Below are 16,070 nucleotides of genomic sequence, written 5' to 3'. Positions count from 1 at the left end.
CGCCGCAGAGTACTCAGCGACGGCTCGGCGACTTGGGGCTCTGCGTAATCGCCCACGGTGGCATGCGCCGACACGGTAATCATCTCGTACGGCGAGCCAGCTCCGAGCTTTCGTTCCTCACAATCAAGGTGCAGTTCCCGCACGTGCATGTACAGTTGCACAAGGTCCCTCGTGAGCTCTGCCCTTATGAGATGGAACCGCATCCTCGTCTTGTCATGGCCCGCCGGCATGCTGCCGCCGGGAGCATGCTAGACACGTCCCAAGGAAGAACCCGAGCACCTTGGTCACCAGCTTCATGGCGCGCCGCAGCACGTAGTCATCAACTGATGTGATTACTGAGGACCCGAAGAACAAAGTCAAGCAGGCCCGTCCAGCCGATGTATGCGCGCGTCATGCACCTCCTGTCGGCCAACGTCGTGACAAAGATCGCCGGCACACGGGTCCGCTGTGTCAACCCAACTGCTCGCGTCGTGCTACTCTCCCACGTCCTCGATGTGCATGCATTGTTCCACGAGGTAATAGGACCAGCAGTCCTTAAACTTGTCCAGGATGTGATGTTCTAGTCCAAAACTAGCAAAAGCCAACTATTGCATCCCACAACTTGCACTCAATGTGCAAATTTAGTTCTAGCCAATTAGACGACAACAAGCGGAGCCTAGTCAGCAGTGCCGGTCAGCGCAGCACATTTTGCAATTACCCCCTGGCCTATTCACTAATCAACCCGCACTACACAGCACATTTACAATTTTGTACTCATGTTGGCCTGCGCTATGCTGCAAAAACGGCCATGCGAAAGTAATAATTGCAGCATTCTTTCGAGCGACTGGATTCAGTCAGGTACACAATCCCTGGGATCATATGCTTGTCATCAGGCCAAAGGACGGGTCCTTTTGAGCGCCTCCCAATTTTTTTGTTAATAGATATCACTAGAAGATGTAGTGAAAGGCCCTTATCCTGATGCTCCTTTTTTTGTAAGCGGAGAGCATTGTATCAGTGAATGAGAATTCTTTCTTTGTATACGCAAAGATACGGTTAATTGTTTCAAAGAAACCTGTCTTGTTTGACATGGTTTTCTGAATATGTTTGGGATGTAGAATTTTTGCTTATAAGCATCCTCTCATTTATTTATTTTCTTCTGAATAAACATCCAGCAGGCACCTCAATGCAGCAGGAAGAAACAAACGAGTTACAAAGGAGGATGCCCAGCACTAGCAAGAATCAATTCCTTGCATCTGCCGTGACTTGGTAAAAGATTCACTGGACTGGTGGGTAGTTATCTTCAAGAACCCTGCTGCTACATACACACTCAATGCTCCAGGTGACAAGAGACAGTGTATAAATTCAGAAACTTGATCTTAGGCCCTCGCAGTCTTCTCCTAGCTGCCACTAAACATTCAAGTAAGATGTATAGCTGGAGGTGGAGTGAAACACCCAGAACTTGCAATAACCTACTGTCTAGCTTCTACCTTGATCAGCTTGATGATTCACTCTAGAGGAAATGTCCACCTCGAACCACCTTCCGATTTTGGGTGGCACACATGCCTCCAGATAACAAGGAAATGTCCACCTTGAACGGTTTCAGTCCCTTTTCATAGGAAAAGATCTTCGTACTATGTTGATTGCTTTGAAAACCCATGGAGGGGATCCAGGGACATTAGGTGGAAAATCGGGATAGCTGAAAGCACCGCTTGCACCAAGAGAAAAACGATCGCTTTGATAGAGAAAACATGTAGGCCAAGGACTCAATCTTCCTCTGAATGTCAAGTCTTCCTCTGTCAGTCTTATATTCGTAACTTGCTCAAACGAAGGGGCAAGCCCAGGTACTTAGGGAGAGGTGAGTTTGGACAATTTAGAATGTTACTGAAGGCCATGACCTCATCATCTCCAGAGGATAGGTGAGATCGAGTTCTTACCAAGTTTGTATCGTAGATAGTGGAGCTTCCAAAAATATCCAGCAGAAGTTTGCCTGCAGAATGTATGGGCAAGCGAACAACATCCAGGAGCACCACTTGTGCCTGACGCCGATTTTTCGCAGCGCATCCAAAAGGAATTGCCAAGGGACCGTGTCGAAAGCCTTGGCAGTTTCGGTCAGCAGTAAAAATTTGCACTTCCTCTCCTTCACAGCCTTTGCCGATTCCCTGACCCTGGCTAGCTTGAAATTCCGCGATTTGCTCTGCACAGGGTGTTACTTTTTCTGTCCCCATTCTTGTGTCAAATCCGAATCAAATCCTGCATTCTGTTGCTTTTTATCATCTTGCGCGGTGGTCATCTCTGTTTGCCAACATCCTTATTTCAGAAAGAGGTAATAGCAAAAGGCAGTGTAGCGCGGGTTGATTAGTGAATAGGCCAGGAGGGTAATTGCAAAATGTGCTGCGCTGACCGGCTCTGCTGACTAGGCTCCACTTGTCGTCGTCTGATTGGCTAGGACTAAATTTGCACATTGGCTACAAGTTATGGGATGCAATAGTTGGCTTTTGCAAGTTTTGAACTAGATCATCACATCCTGGACAAGTTTAAGGACTGCTAGTGCTATTACCTCTTGTTCCACCGCGTCAATACACGTGCCATCACTATCCGTCCCCCTACAGCTCCCATCCCTCCTCTGACGCCTTGCCGCCAGCCCCGGCGTCGGCGACGTCATGCTGGAGCACACCAGACCTCCATGCACGCCCTTCCGCAGGTCATGCAGCCAGGAAAAATGCCCGGGGATTGGGATGTATATGACATGTGGGGCATGCAAGGGGCATGGGCGTCAGCGATAGTAGACTGTGATCCTGGGCAGGATGGATCTTTTCCCGGTGCGCCAAACAGGCTTAGGGTTGATATTAACCGGGATCAAAGAGGTGAGGGTACCGATTTCAGGGATTCGGATATGAGGGTTCGGTTCCGACAAGTCAACGAGTTCAAGGTTTAGAATAGACTTTACTCGTAACTTTTGTGTAAATAGTATGGTAATATGCGCACCATAGACGTGCTAACTTATGTGCAAAACACCGTGTACTTTTGATCCAACAAAAAAAATTGTTGTAAACACACCCTCTATAATTTCTGTGTAAATAACAAGGTAACATACACAGCACGGTGACTTTTTAACTCCGGGACAGAAGTTGTTGGAAAAATATAACCTGACAACTTCTGTGTAAATAAAATGGTACATATACACACCGTGGAGCTGATAACTCATGCACAAACACCACGGTAACTTTTGAACCAGAAAAAAGTTGTTGAAACTATACCCCCCTAACACACATGTAAATAGTATGATAACTTATGTACTACATACCTGGTTAATTACATACAAACACCATGATAAGTTTGACCCGGAGAAAAAAAGTTGTTGAAACATGCCCGACAATTTTTGTGTAAATAACATGATACAGGTTTGCTATTTTACATCTAGATGTGAAATAGTTATATCACATCTAAGTCTGGGGCCATCAGGTCTTATTTCTGTCTATGATTCGCGCAGCTTGTTCGGCTCGCTCGCGCTCGCTGGCGTCGCGCGCGGCAGCCCGTGTCCAGTCCGAAGGTGCCGCAGCCAGTGTCCAGCCCGTGTCGGCCTCTTGTCCCGCCTGCTCGTTGTGAGCTTTTTTGTTTTTTGCGAGTCTCCCGTTTTTTTCTTTGTGGGCTTTCAGCCAGGGAAAACGAGAATTGTTTTTTTTTCCAGGGAGGAGAGTTTGTCCAGCCGTTCTATGTCCTGCCAATTGTTTGGCTTTTTGTCTCCCCGGAGCGTACATGTGTGAATGAGCTGACCCATGAAGGTTTTTTTACTAGTTTTGGGAGAAGCTTCCAAACCTTTTTTTTTGTCTTTTTTCTTTGGTTTTTCTCTTTTTATTTTTTGTTTTCGCCTTTTCAAAAACTCGTGATTTTTGTTGGTGTCTCACATCTAAGTCCCTCACCGTTCAATCCACAGTCTTTTTTTCATGCGAGCCCTTGATTCCTGTAGTTTGCCGTTGTCGCGTCCGCTGCTGCGTTTCTTGGGCCCATTATGTCCTTATTAGTAGTTGTTTGTTGGCCTGTGTTCCCTGCGTCAGTGTTTGGGCCTGTTTTTTTTCTTTGTCCCCCGATCATTTCACGTCCATGTGAGTTGTTCGACCACCTCAAAAAAATGTGAGCTGTTCGTTTGACTTTAAAAAATGTGAGTTGTTCGTGATTTTCTAAAAGAAAACTGTTATAATTTTTTGATTTTTTTTGTACAAATCAGATTGACTATTTGCTCATTCTCTCCTGATGATTAATTGTTGTACGGTTCATGTAATTTGTTCTATCTGGTGCGCGTTGTGGCTTTTGTCCTCCATTTGTCCAGTCGAAACTTTTATACTAAATTGCAAAATGGCATTTGGATGATTTTTGATGATGTCTCATCTAAGTTTTTACTGGTTGATTTAGTTTTTGTGATTTTTATGCAAGCGATATCCCCGCCTTGTTGGTCGATGTTTTGTTTGTCGCGCATCCTTTTGTTGGTCAGTTTGACTTCACACTTTTCGGCCCATTATCGTGCCGCGCTGACATGCCATTTCGCTACGTTGTTTCTAGGCCACGGCGTAGAATTAGAAGAGACAAGAAAAGCAAAGGTCTATCGTGGTTGTTACCTTCTCTGTTCATTTTCACATTGTCTCCCATTTCTTCTAAGCTTTATCAAGATACAATTAGCAATGTTTCATCTAGTTGTTGTCCCTCGGATCTCGCTGTTGTAATTTAGTGCAAATTTTTGATTTTGCATGTCGGCCGATGTATTCCTCTATCGCGTTGTTCCCTTTTGTTCATTTGTCGTCCCGTCCGTGTTGTGCATATTTTTTTTATTGGGCATTTTTCTGCACGCGTTCTTGTGTGCTCATGTCATTTGGCAATGTCGTAGAAGTCAAAGAGGTAGGTTATGCGCTTGTCCCGGTTGCAAGCCTACCTTCAGACTCATAACTGGGTCCATATTTTGTTTTTCATCCTGGTTGCAAGTTCATCTTTTTCTCGTAACTCAGCTCATAGTTTGTAATTTTTTTAGTGGCAAATCCACCCTCTACTCACAACTCGTATCGTAGTTTTGTGTAGTTGTCCCAGTTGCAAGCTCACCATTGACTCGTAACTGGGCATGTGGTTTGTTTTTTATCCCAGTTGCAAGTCTACCCTTGGCTCGCAATTAAGCTCACAGTCTATAGTTGTCCCAGTTACAAACTCATCGTCGACTCGCAACTCATATCATAGTTTTGTACAGTTGTCCCAGTTACAAGTACACCCTTGATTCGCAACTAGTTATGCCCATAGTTTGTTTTATCCTCGTTGGAATCCCACCCTTGACTCGCAACTTGACCTGTGTTTTGTCTTTTCATCTTAGTTGCAAGTTCACCCTTGACTCGTAACTGGGATTGTAATTTGTTTGATCCCAGATGCATGTCGACCCTTGACTCGCAACTGGGTTCGTAGTTTCGTAGCTTTCTCAGTTGCAAGTCCACCTTCGACTCGCAACTGGCCTTATAGTTCTCCCTATTGCAAGCCCACCCTCGACTCGCAACTAGACATGTCTTTTGTTTTACACTCCAGTTGCAAGTCCACCTTTGACTCGCAACTGGGTCCATAGTTTCTTTCATCCCAGTTGCAAGTCGACCATTTACTCGCAACTGGGCGCATTGTTTCATAGTTGTCCTAATTGCAGGTCCATCCTCGACTCGCAACTAGGTTCATACTTTTGTTGTTGTCAAAGTTGTAAGTTCACCCCCGACTCTAACTAGGCCCATAGTTTGTTGTTGTTCTAGTTGCAAGTCCACCCTCGACTCGCAACTGGGCCTCTATTTTTTTTTCATCTTAGTTGCGAGTCCACTCTCGACTCGCAACTAAGCTCATAGTTTGTTGTTGTCCTAGTTACAAGTCCACCTCCGACTCAAGGGAGGGGTAGTTTTGTAGTTGCCCTAGTTGCAAGTCCACCATCAACTCGCAATCGGGGGGGGGGAGGGGGTGTTGTTTTTTGTTCTTGTTCCATAGTAGTTGCAATTAGACCCTCGAAATGCAACTAGGGGTTTCTGTCGGCCCAGTTGCAAGTCCACCCTCGACTTGCAACTCGGGAGGGTGTTGTTTTGTTTTCACCCCAGTTGCAAGTCCACCCCTGACTTGCAACTCGAGGGATGTAGTTTGTAATCGCCCCGGTTGCAAGTCAACCATGTACTCGCAACTCGGGAGGGTGTTTTTTGTTGTTTGTTTTCACCCGGATTGCAAGTCCACCCCCGACTTGCAACTCGAGGGATGTAGTTTGTAATCACCCCAGTTGCAAGTCAACTGTGTACTCGCAACTCGGGAGGGTGTAGTTTTGTAGTTGCCCTAGTTGCAAGTCCACCCTCGACTCGCAACTCGGGGGGGGGGGGGGTTGTTGTTTTTTGTTCTTGTTTCATAGTAGTTGCAATTAGACCCTCGACCTGCAACTAGGGATTTCTGTCAGCCCAGTTGCAAGTCCACCCTCGTCTGCAACTCGGGAGGGTGTTGTTTTGTTTCCACCCCAGTTGCAAGTCCACCCCCGACTTGAAATTCGGGAGATGTAGTTTGTAATCGCCCCAGTTGCAAGTCAACCATGTACTCGCAACTCGGGGAGGGTGTTGTTTGTTTTCACCCCAGTTGCAAGTCCACCCCCGACTTGCAACTCGAGCAATGTAGTTTGTAATCGCCCCAGTTGCAAGTCAACCATGTACTTGCAACTCGGGAGGGTGTTGTTTTGTAGTTGCCCTAGTTGCAGGTCCACCCTCGACTCGCAACTCGGGGGGGGGGGGGGGTTGTTTTTTGTTCTTATTTCATAGTAGTTGCAATTAGACCCTTGACCTGAAGGGGTTTCAATCGGCCCAATTGCAAGTCCACCCTCGACTTGAAACTCAGGAGGGTGTTGTTTTGTTTTCACCCCAGTTGCAAGTTGAAAGTGCAACTATCCCTGGGTGGTTTTGGTAATTCCTAACAACATATAACTCATTGAGCTAATGCTATTTCAAGATAAATATTTCAGGAAAGCTCAATGATTGGCATGGCATGGACGAGAAAAGTGGATCCCTCAAAATGCTAAGGACAAAAGGATTGGCTCAAGCTCAAAACACAAGACTCTACATTTTCCATTTTAGTGATCCAAGATCACATTGAGTCTATAGGAAAAGCCAATACTATCAAGGAGGGATGAGGTGTTGCTTAATGAGTTTCTTGCTCAAAGTGCTTAGTGATATGCTCCAAAGCCCTCTACTACTTTCTCACATCCACATATGACCCAAACCAAAAGTCAAACTCGGCCCCACCGAAACCATCTATCCGGCGCCACCGAGTTCAGATGTCATAGCCACAGCCACAAACCCTAGTCTTTTCGGTCTCACTGATAGGGATCTCGGTCTCACCGAGATGGGATTGAAATCTCTCTGTTTCCCTTCGTAACGTTTCGGTCAAACCGAGATGAGCGATCGGTCCCACCGAGATTGCAATGCAAACTCACTGTTTCCCTTTCGTAACATTTCAGTCTGACCGAGATGAGCGAATTGGTCCCACCGAGTTTGCCTGACCAACCCTCTATGTGTCTATTGCCAAAATCGGTCTCACCGAGTTTGTGTAATCGCTCTCACCGAGATTACGTTATGCCCTAACCCTAACCATATCGGTCCCACCAAGATGACATGTCGGTCCCACTGAAAATCCTAACGGTCACATTATTTACTAAATCAGTCCGACCGAGTTTCACTATTCGGTCCCACCGAGTTTGGTAAGTTGTGTGTAACGGTTAGATTTTGTGTGGAGGCTATATATACCCCTCCACCCACTCTTCATTCGTGGAGAAAGCCATCAGAACATGCCTACACTTCCAACATACATTTTCTGAGAGAGAACCACCTACACTTGTGTTGAGGTCAAGATATTCCATTCCTACCACATAAATCTTGATCTCTAGCCTTCCCCAAGTTGCTTTCCACTCAAATCTTCTTTCCACCAAATCCAAATCCTGTGAGAGAGAGTTGAGTGTTGGGGAGACTATCATTTGAAGCACAAGAGCAAGGAGTTCATCATCAACACACCATTTGTTACTTCTTGGAGAGTGGTGTCTCCTAGATTGGCTAGGTGTCACTTGGGAGCCTCCGACAAGATTGTGGAGTTGAACCAAGGAGTTTGTAAGGGCAAGGAGATCGCCTACTTCGTGAAGATCTACCCTAGTGAGGCAAGTCCTTCGTGGGCGACGGCCATGGTGGGATAGACAAGGTTGCTTCTTCGTGGACCCTTCGTGGGTGGAGCCCTCCGTGGACTCGCGCAACCGTTACCCTTCGTGGGTTGAAGTCTCCATCAACGTGGATGTACGATAGCACCACCTATCGGAACCACAGCTAAAAAATCTCCATGTCAACATTGCGTTTGCTCCCTCAAACTCCTCCCTTTACCTTCATATGCAATTGTTTTACATTCCGCTGCTATACTCTTAGAATTGCATGTGTAGGTTGATTGCTTGACTTGTGCTAAGTTGCTAAAATCTGCCAAGAACTAAAATTGGGAAAAGGCTAGATTTTTATTTGGTCAAGTAGTCTAATCACCCCCCCTCTAGACATACTTTCGATCCTACAAGTGGTATCAGAGCTTTGGTCTCCATTTGCTTTGATTTCCATAGCTTTTGGTGGTCATAGCCTTGGTTTCACAACCTAGGAGAGTATGGCGTCTAGCGAGGGAAATTACCACCGTAGAGGTCCTTACTTTGATGGTACTAATTTTGCTAGTTGGAAGCATAAGATGAAAATGCATATTCTTGGACATAACCCCGCCGTTTGGGCTATTGTGTGTATTGGCTTGCAAGGTGAATTCTTTGATGGGAGAGAACCGAACCGTGAAGCTACCGCGGAAGAGTTGAAGATGCTGCAATACAATGCTCAAGCTTGTGATATCCTCTTCAACGGATTGTGCCCCGAAGAATTCAACAAAATCAGCCGTCTTGAGAATGCAAAGGAAATTTGGGATACTTTGATTGACATGCACGAAGGTACCGACTCCGTCAAGGAATCCAAATTGGATGTGCTTCAAAGTCAACTTGACAAGTTCAAAATGAAGGATGGTGAAGGTGTCGCTGAAATGTACTCTAGGCTTGCTCTCATCACAAATGAGATTGCCGGCTTAGGAAGTGAAGAGATGACCGACAAATTCATCATCAAGAAGATCCTAAGAGCCTTGGATGGAAAATATGATACCGTGTGCACATTGATCCAAATGATGCCCAATTACAAAGATCTCAAGCCAACGGAAGTCATTGGAAGAATTGTTGCTCATGAGATGTCACTCAAGGATAAGGAGGAGCTCCACAACAAGTCAAGTGGTGCTTACAAAGCCTCATGTGAAGCTCCCACATCATCAAGTGAGAAACAAACCTTCAATGAAGAATTGAGCCTAATGGTGAAGAACTTCAACAAGTTCTACAAGAGTAGAAGCAAGGAAAGAAGTTCCAAGTCAAGGTCCTACAATGACAAAAGATCTTCTAGTCGTGAGCGTAATTGCTACAATTGTGGAAGACCCGGACACTATTCCAATGAGTGTACGGCTCCCTACAAAAGAAGAGAAGATTCTCCAAAAAGAAGGAGTAGAAGAGAAGAATCACCATCAAGAGAAAGAAGGAGTAGAGATGATCGTTATGAACGAAGAACATCCCGGAGAAGCAAGGATTCGGAAAGGAAGGACAAGTCATCAAGGAGCTACACAAAACGAAGACATCAAGCTCATGTTGGTGAATGGGTATCCGGCTCCGACTCCGACAATCACTCCGAGAGAAGCTATCACTCCGACTCCGAATATACTCAAGATGAAGGTGTTGCCGGTCTAGCACTTGTGTCAACCAACTCCTACGACATATTTGACTCACCAAATGAAGGACTTGGAAGATGCTTCATGGCTAAAGGCCCAAAGGTATCACACCCCGAGTATGTTGATTTCAATAGTGATGAAGATGACTTGTTAGGTGATGATGATTTACTTGTTGACAACTCTAGTGATGAATACTATGATGAAACGTCAATAATCATGCTAATCAAGATAAAACGAATGACAATGATAAGGAGAAGATTGAGCGCCTAACTAAAGAACTAAACACTCTTAAGTTAGCTCATGAAACTATCTTGGAAGATCATCGAGAACTTTTAAAGACTCATGAGAAGTTACGCTTTGAAAAGCTCAACCTTGAGCAAGAGCATGAGTTTTTAAAGGCAATCAATGATGATCTTCGCAAGAAAAGTTCTTCTTACATTGCCAAGCGTTTACTCTTATCTACTTACATGCCACAAGTCAAGTCTAGTAACAAGAACAAGAAAGATTCTTCTTCTAGTAGTAACAATAATCATGCTAAATCCAATGTTGTTGCTTCTAGTAGTTCTCTTGATTCCACTAATGATTCTCTTAGCCAAGTTACACTTGAGCAAGAAAATAGCTTATTGAAGGGAATTATAGAGAAAGGTGTTTACAAGAGTCTTGCCGGAAGTAAGCAATTCGAGGAAATTGTACGCAAGCAAGGAAGGCACCGGAAGAATCAAGGTGTTGGTTTTGAACGAAAGTTCAATGCCAATGGAGTTGAGTGGGAAGAAGATCAATACCCCAAGACGAAGTTTGTTCCTCAACAAGAGAAGTATGATCCTACTTCTTTCAAAGGGACACAAGCTCAAGATGATCTTCCACCACAAGACCACAAGCAAAAAGGCAAGGACAAGCTTCAAGAGGAGATTGATGCATTTGCAGAAGCTCCTAAGGCCTTGGTCAAGTGGGTTCCCAAGACTACATCAAGTTCTACTTCATCAAGTACAACTACAACTCCAAGGATTCCCATCAAGATGATATGAATCCCAAAGAAGAAGAACTAGAGAGTTCTTGAGGGTGACTCCGCCAACATACTTCACTCATATCATTTTGGCAAGGACAAGTGCAATCAACTTCCACATCTTGCACTAGTTCAAGGAGTCACAAACCCTCTTGTTGGTAAGACAAGGGACAAGGTAACCTAATGCTTTCATGGACATCATCTTGTGTATGCATCACTCTATGTCTATGGATATCCTTGTTTGTTCCTTGTGGGACTAACCCGTGTAGGTATTGAAAGTGCAACTCACTCCAATGGATTGCTCCAAATGATCTACATCAACATTGAGCATCCACATCTTCAACACCTACATGAAGTCATCATCGACAAAACCCAAGGTTAGTTCATCCCTCTTAGGGGGGATCTCACATCTAGGGGGAGCTTTACTCTAAGTATTGAGCTAAAGCAACTCTAATGGTGTGAAAACAACAATGCTTTATGTAAAAGTGGTAACCCCACTTGTGCTTAAACGATGAGTATGACCTATGATCAAATGTTCTCATTTGACTCCTAAGTCAATATACTCATATATAGATGACCTAGTCATCGCCAATTGTTTGATAGATGTTAGAATTGGTCGTGCATGCTTTGCCACATATTTCATTTGCCATTTTATTGTGTGAGCATGTTGGTTGCATATTTTACTCATTCAAGGACATCCACTTGTTGTTTTGATTGTTTGGTTTCTTTTCTTTTGCCAAGTGGATGGACAAGAATGCCTAAGAACCTTCTCTATCTATCTATGCTTTTCTTGTCTCAAACTCTATTCATGCCACATCACAAAGTTTGATCAAGTCAGATTCGAACCACTCTATGTGAGGAGCACTCGGAGTCCCCGATTCATCATAGACTTAAACTTCCAAAACCTCTTTGTGCATTTCGGTCTGACCAATTCACCATTTTCGGTCACACCAAGATCACTAAGTTGATCTAGGTTTTCAACCTCGGTGCAACCGATTAGAACTTTTTGGTCACACCGAGTTGCAGTAACTGCTTGCAGTTTTGTGTCTCGGTGCCACCGAGTTGTTCCGCTCAGTCACACCGACAGGGTCAGGCTATATATACCCCCGGGTCAAATTTTGGAAAAAAATTCGAAACCCCTTTGCCCGCGCATAGCCTGCTCTGCCTTCAAGGGTCTCCGGATCATCCTCCTCGTCGCCAGCGACCTCCCGCCGCTGGTCTCCGCCGCCGTCAACGGCATTCTGCCCCGCCGTTGCCGCCGTAGCAAGTTCATCACCGAACTAGGGTATGGACTTGAAACTTTGTGCTATCATTAACTCCGATTCCTAGCACATTGCTTTGCCATGAATCTTGCCACGTTTGAAATCACTCTATCCAGCGAAAGCACTCCGTAGATTAGATTAGATTTGAAAATTTAGGGTTAGGTTTCCGCCGAATTCATCTCGGACCGACCGAGTTGTAGAAATCGGTCTCACCGATTTGGCTTAGGCCACTGCACATGTGATTCTCGGTCTGACCGAGAATTGCAAATCGGTGTGACCGAGATCGATTCTTTGTGAAACCCTAGCAGTCTCGGTGCCACCGAACTATGACTCGGTCTGACCGAGTTCACTAGTTTAGGTTCCAAAAGCTGCTTCGGTATCACCGAGTTTACAAATCGGTAGCTCCAAAATGCTTTCTGTGGAAAAGTAAAACTAAGTTTTTGATTCAATTATTTTGCAAAAACCTCTGTGCTTTGTGATTCTCATCCACTCTACCTCATCTATATCTATTCACAGGGTCTGCTATCAGTAAGTTTGCCTGAAAATGTCTGATCAAAGTGACAGCCAGAACAAGTCAGAGGACCAAGCTCAGATGAGTGAGGGCACTAGTCCCTCAAGCAGCTACGATGAGGGTAGCAGGAGCACACCCAGCAATTTGCCAAAAGCAGCCACCAGGACAAGAAAGAAGAAAACCTCAGATTCTGAAGATGAGGACTATATTGCTGTTGAAGATGAGGCCGCTTCAAAGAAGAAGGTGCTGAAAAAGGAGTATGGCACAGCTGCTACCACAAAGCCAGGCATGAACAGAAAGGCACCTGCCAAGAGAGTGCCCACATCCAAACCTAGGAAAGTTGCCACTGGTGAAACCATGAAGTTCACCATTGAGTCTGATGAAGAAGCTGCTGGCCAAGATAAGAAGAAGAAGAGGGTCAGAACCACTACTGCCAAAGTCCTTGGCAAGCCCTCCATGAGGAGAGACTCTGAAGAAGAAGAAGAAGAAGAAGAGGATGCTGCACCAGCTCCTAAAGCTCAGAAGCTAATGGGAGATGCAATTAAGGCAGGGGCTGCTCCATCTAAGCCCAAAGCTGCTCCCAAAGCTGCTGCTCCAACACCAATCCTAAACCCAAGAGGAACACAAGAAGTATACCTGCATCAGAGAAGAACAAGGCCCCAGTGCCTGAAGCTGCTGAAGAAGAAGGTGATTCTCTTGTTCTGAGAAAGTTTAAGCCCAAGATTCCTGATCACAATGATGCTCATCCAGTTGCTGAAGACATGCATATCAGAAAGGATGCTGGACTGAGACTGTGGAGACAGTCAGATCCTTATGCTATGAGGAGAAGGACATCAGTTGACTACAGATTCCACACAAAGGAGCAACATGACTTTTATGAAACAATTTTGCTTGACAAGAAGCCCATTGTGTGTGACATGAGATGGATCAACTGGGAGTACATCAAGAAGAATGAAGCTCACTATCCAGGAGTATATGACAGCTTCAAGTCTTGTGGAGTAGATGACATTGTTGCCCAGAAGCTCACCAAGTGGAATGATGAGCTCATCATGCAGTTTTACTCCACAGCTCACTTCTACCCAGATGGGAAGATTGTCTGGATGTCTGAAGGTACTAGGTACCAATCCACAGTTGAAGAATGGGCTGAGTTGATCAATGCCCCTAAGGAATCTGAAGATGACTTGGATATATATGCAGAAGAAGAAAGACCACAACTCTATGGCACACATGTATAGAGAGATCCTAGATAAAGCTTTGGAAACTCACAAGCTTGGATCTGTACACTTCCTGCTATCTGGTCTGCCTACAATCAACTGGATCCTTAGGCACACATTGCTTCCCAAGTCAGGAGATCACAAGATGATCAGAGGTCATGCTATCAACTTGCTGCACTTGTTTGACATACCTCAGAAATTCAAAGTCATGAGCCTGATTGTGGAAACAATCAAGAGAACAACAACTGATCAGAAGAGGAGTTGTGGGTATGCTCCACACATTCAGGAGCTCATCAACTCAAATATGGGCACAGGCACATATCTGTTGGATAAGGAGCATCTACCCTTATACCCTGAATTTGAAGATAACACTGTTGAGATGAATGAGGAGGAACCATCATCTATGCAAGCACATGAAAAGAGAGAGAAAGCAAGGGCAGAGAAAGCTGCAAAGATGCCAACTGCTGAAGAGGCATCTCAAGTGCTTCTGAAGAGCAAGCAAGACTAGATTGTCTACTTGATTGCCTCCACCTTGAGGATTGAGAAGGGCTTGGCCACCCTGACTCAAAACCAGGAGAGCTTGGAGAGAATCATAGAGCAGAAGTTTTATGCACTTGATGTGAAGGTCACGGAAATCCAAACTGCAGTTGAGCAACTTCAGGAGGATGTGGAGGAGAAGAAGGGCAAGTCTACTACATATGCATTTGCTAGAGTGCCCAGAGGACAGAGATCTGCTGCAGTGCATGTTCCAGACACTAGAGCTACATCTTCTGCACCAGCTGCCACAGCCTCAGTGCCACCAGCTCCAGCACCCACTCCACCAGCTCCAGCCACATCTACAGACGCTTTCGTCCTTGGAGTCATCTCTACACCACCTCATGAAGACCAAGCCTGAGAGTCGATTAGCACTATTCATTTTTGAACTTTTTGGTAACTTGTTGCCAAAGGGGGAGAAAAATGTATAGATCATAGGCTGAGAGAGAGTGTTGCTTTTTATCTCTCTTGCTTTTGGTGGTTGAACTTCTTTATTGTGTGTTTGCTTGATACATTATGCCTTTTGTGAGATACTTGGATGATCATGTGTTTGATCATATGCTACCTTAATGCTTGTTGGATGACATTATCTTTTATATCCTTATATGATCATTCACTTTGCTTGGTGATGAGTGCATGTGTTTAATTATTATCATTTTGAGCGCTCCACCAAGATGTATGTGACATGGAAGAGTGACCCATGATCCTAACTCATTGTGCATTTGCAGTCCAAAGCAAATTTTTAAATAGTGCACAAATTTAGGGGGAGCTCTTGCTTATCACATACTTCTCAAAGCGACGATGTTTTTCAATCTTATTATCATTTGTCGAAGCTTTGATCTATATGTTGTCATCAATTACCAAAAAGGGGGAGATTGAAAGTGCAACTATCCCTGGGTGGTTTTGGTAATTCATAACAACATATAGCTCATTGAGCTAATACTATTTCAAGATAAATATTTCAGGAAAGCTCAATGATTGGCATGGCATGGATGAGAAAAGTGGATCCCTCAAAATGCTAAGGACAAAAGGATTGGCTCAAGCTCAAAGCACAAGACTCTACATTTTCCATTTTAGTGATCCAAGATCACATTGAGTCTATAGGAAAAGCCAATACTATCAAGGAGGGATGAGGTGTTGCTTAATGAGTTTCTTGCTCAAAGTGCTTAGTGATATGCTCCAAAGCCCTCAACTACTTTCTCACATCCACATATGACCCAAACCAAAAGTCAAACTCGGCCCCACCGAAACCATCTATCTGGCGCCACCGAGTTCAGATGTCATAGCCACTGCCACAAACCCTAGTCTTTTCGGTCTCACCGATAGGGATCTCGGTCTCACCGAGATGGGATTGCAATCTCTCTGTTTCCCTTCGTAACGTTTCGGTCAAACCGAGATGAGCGATCGGTCCCACCGAGATTGCAATGCAAACTCACTGTTTCCCTTTCGTAACGTTTCGGTCTAACCGAGATGAGCGAATCGGTCCCACCGAGTTTGCCTGACCAACCCTCTGTGTGTCTATTACCAAAATCGGTCTCACCGAGTTTGCGTAATCGGTCTCACCGAGATTACGTTATGCCCTAACTCTAACCATATCGGTCCCACCGAGTTGACATGTCGGTCCCACCGAAAATCCTAACGGTCACATTATTTACTAAATCGGTCCGACCGAGTTTCACGATTCGGTCCCACCGAGTTTGGTAAGTTGTGTGTAACGGTTAGATTTTGTGTGGAGGCTATATATACCCCTCCACCCACTCTTCATT

The sequence above is a fragment of the Triticum aestivum genome, chromosome 6D (genome assembly GCF_018294505.1).
Source record: "Triticum aestivum cultivar Chinese Spring chromosome 6D, IWGSC CS RefSeq v2.1, whole genome shotgun sequence".
Classification (NCBI taxonomy): domain Eukaryota; kingdom Viridiplantae; phylum Streptophyta; class Magnoliopsida; order Poales; family Poaceae; genus Triticum; species Triticum aestivum.
This window is presented reverse-complemented; position numbering follows the sequence as displayed.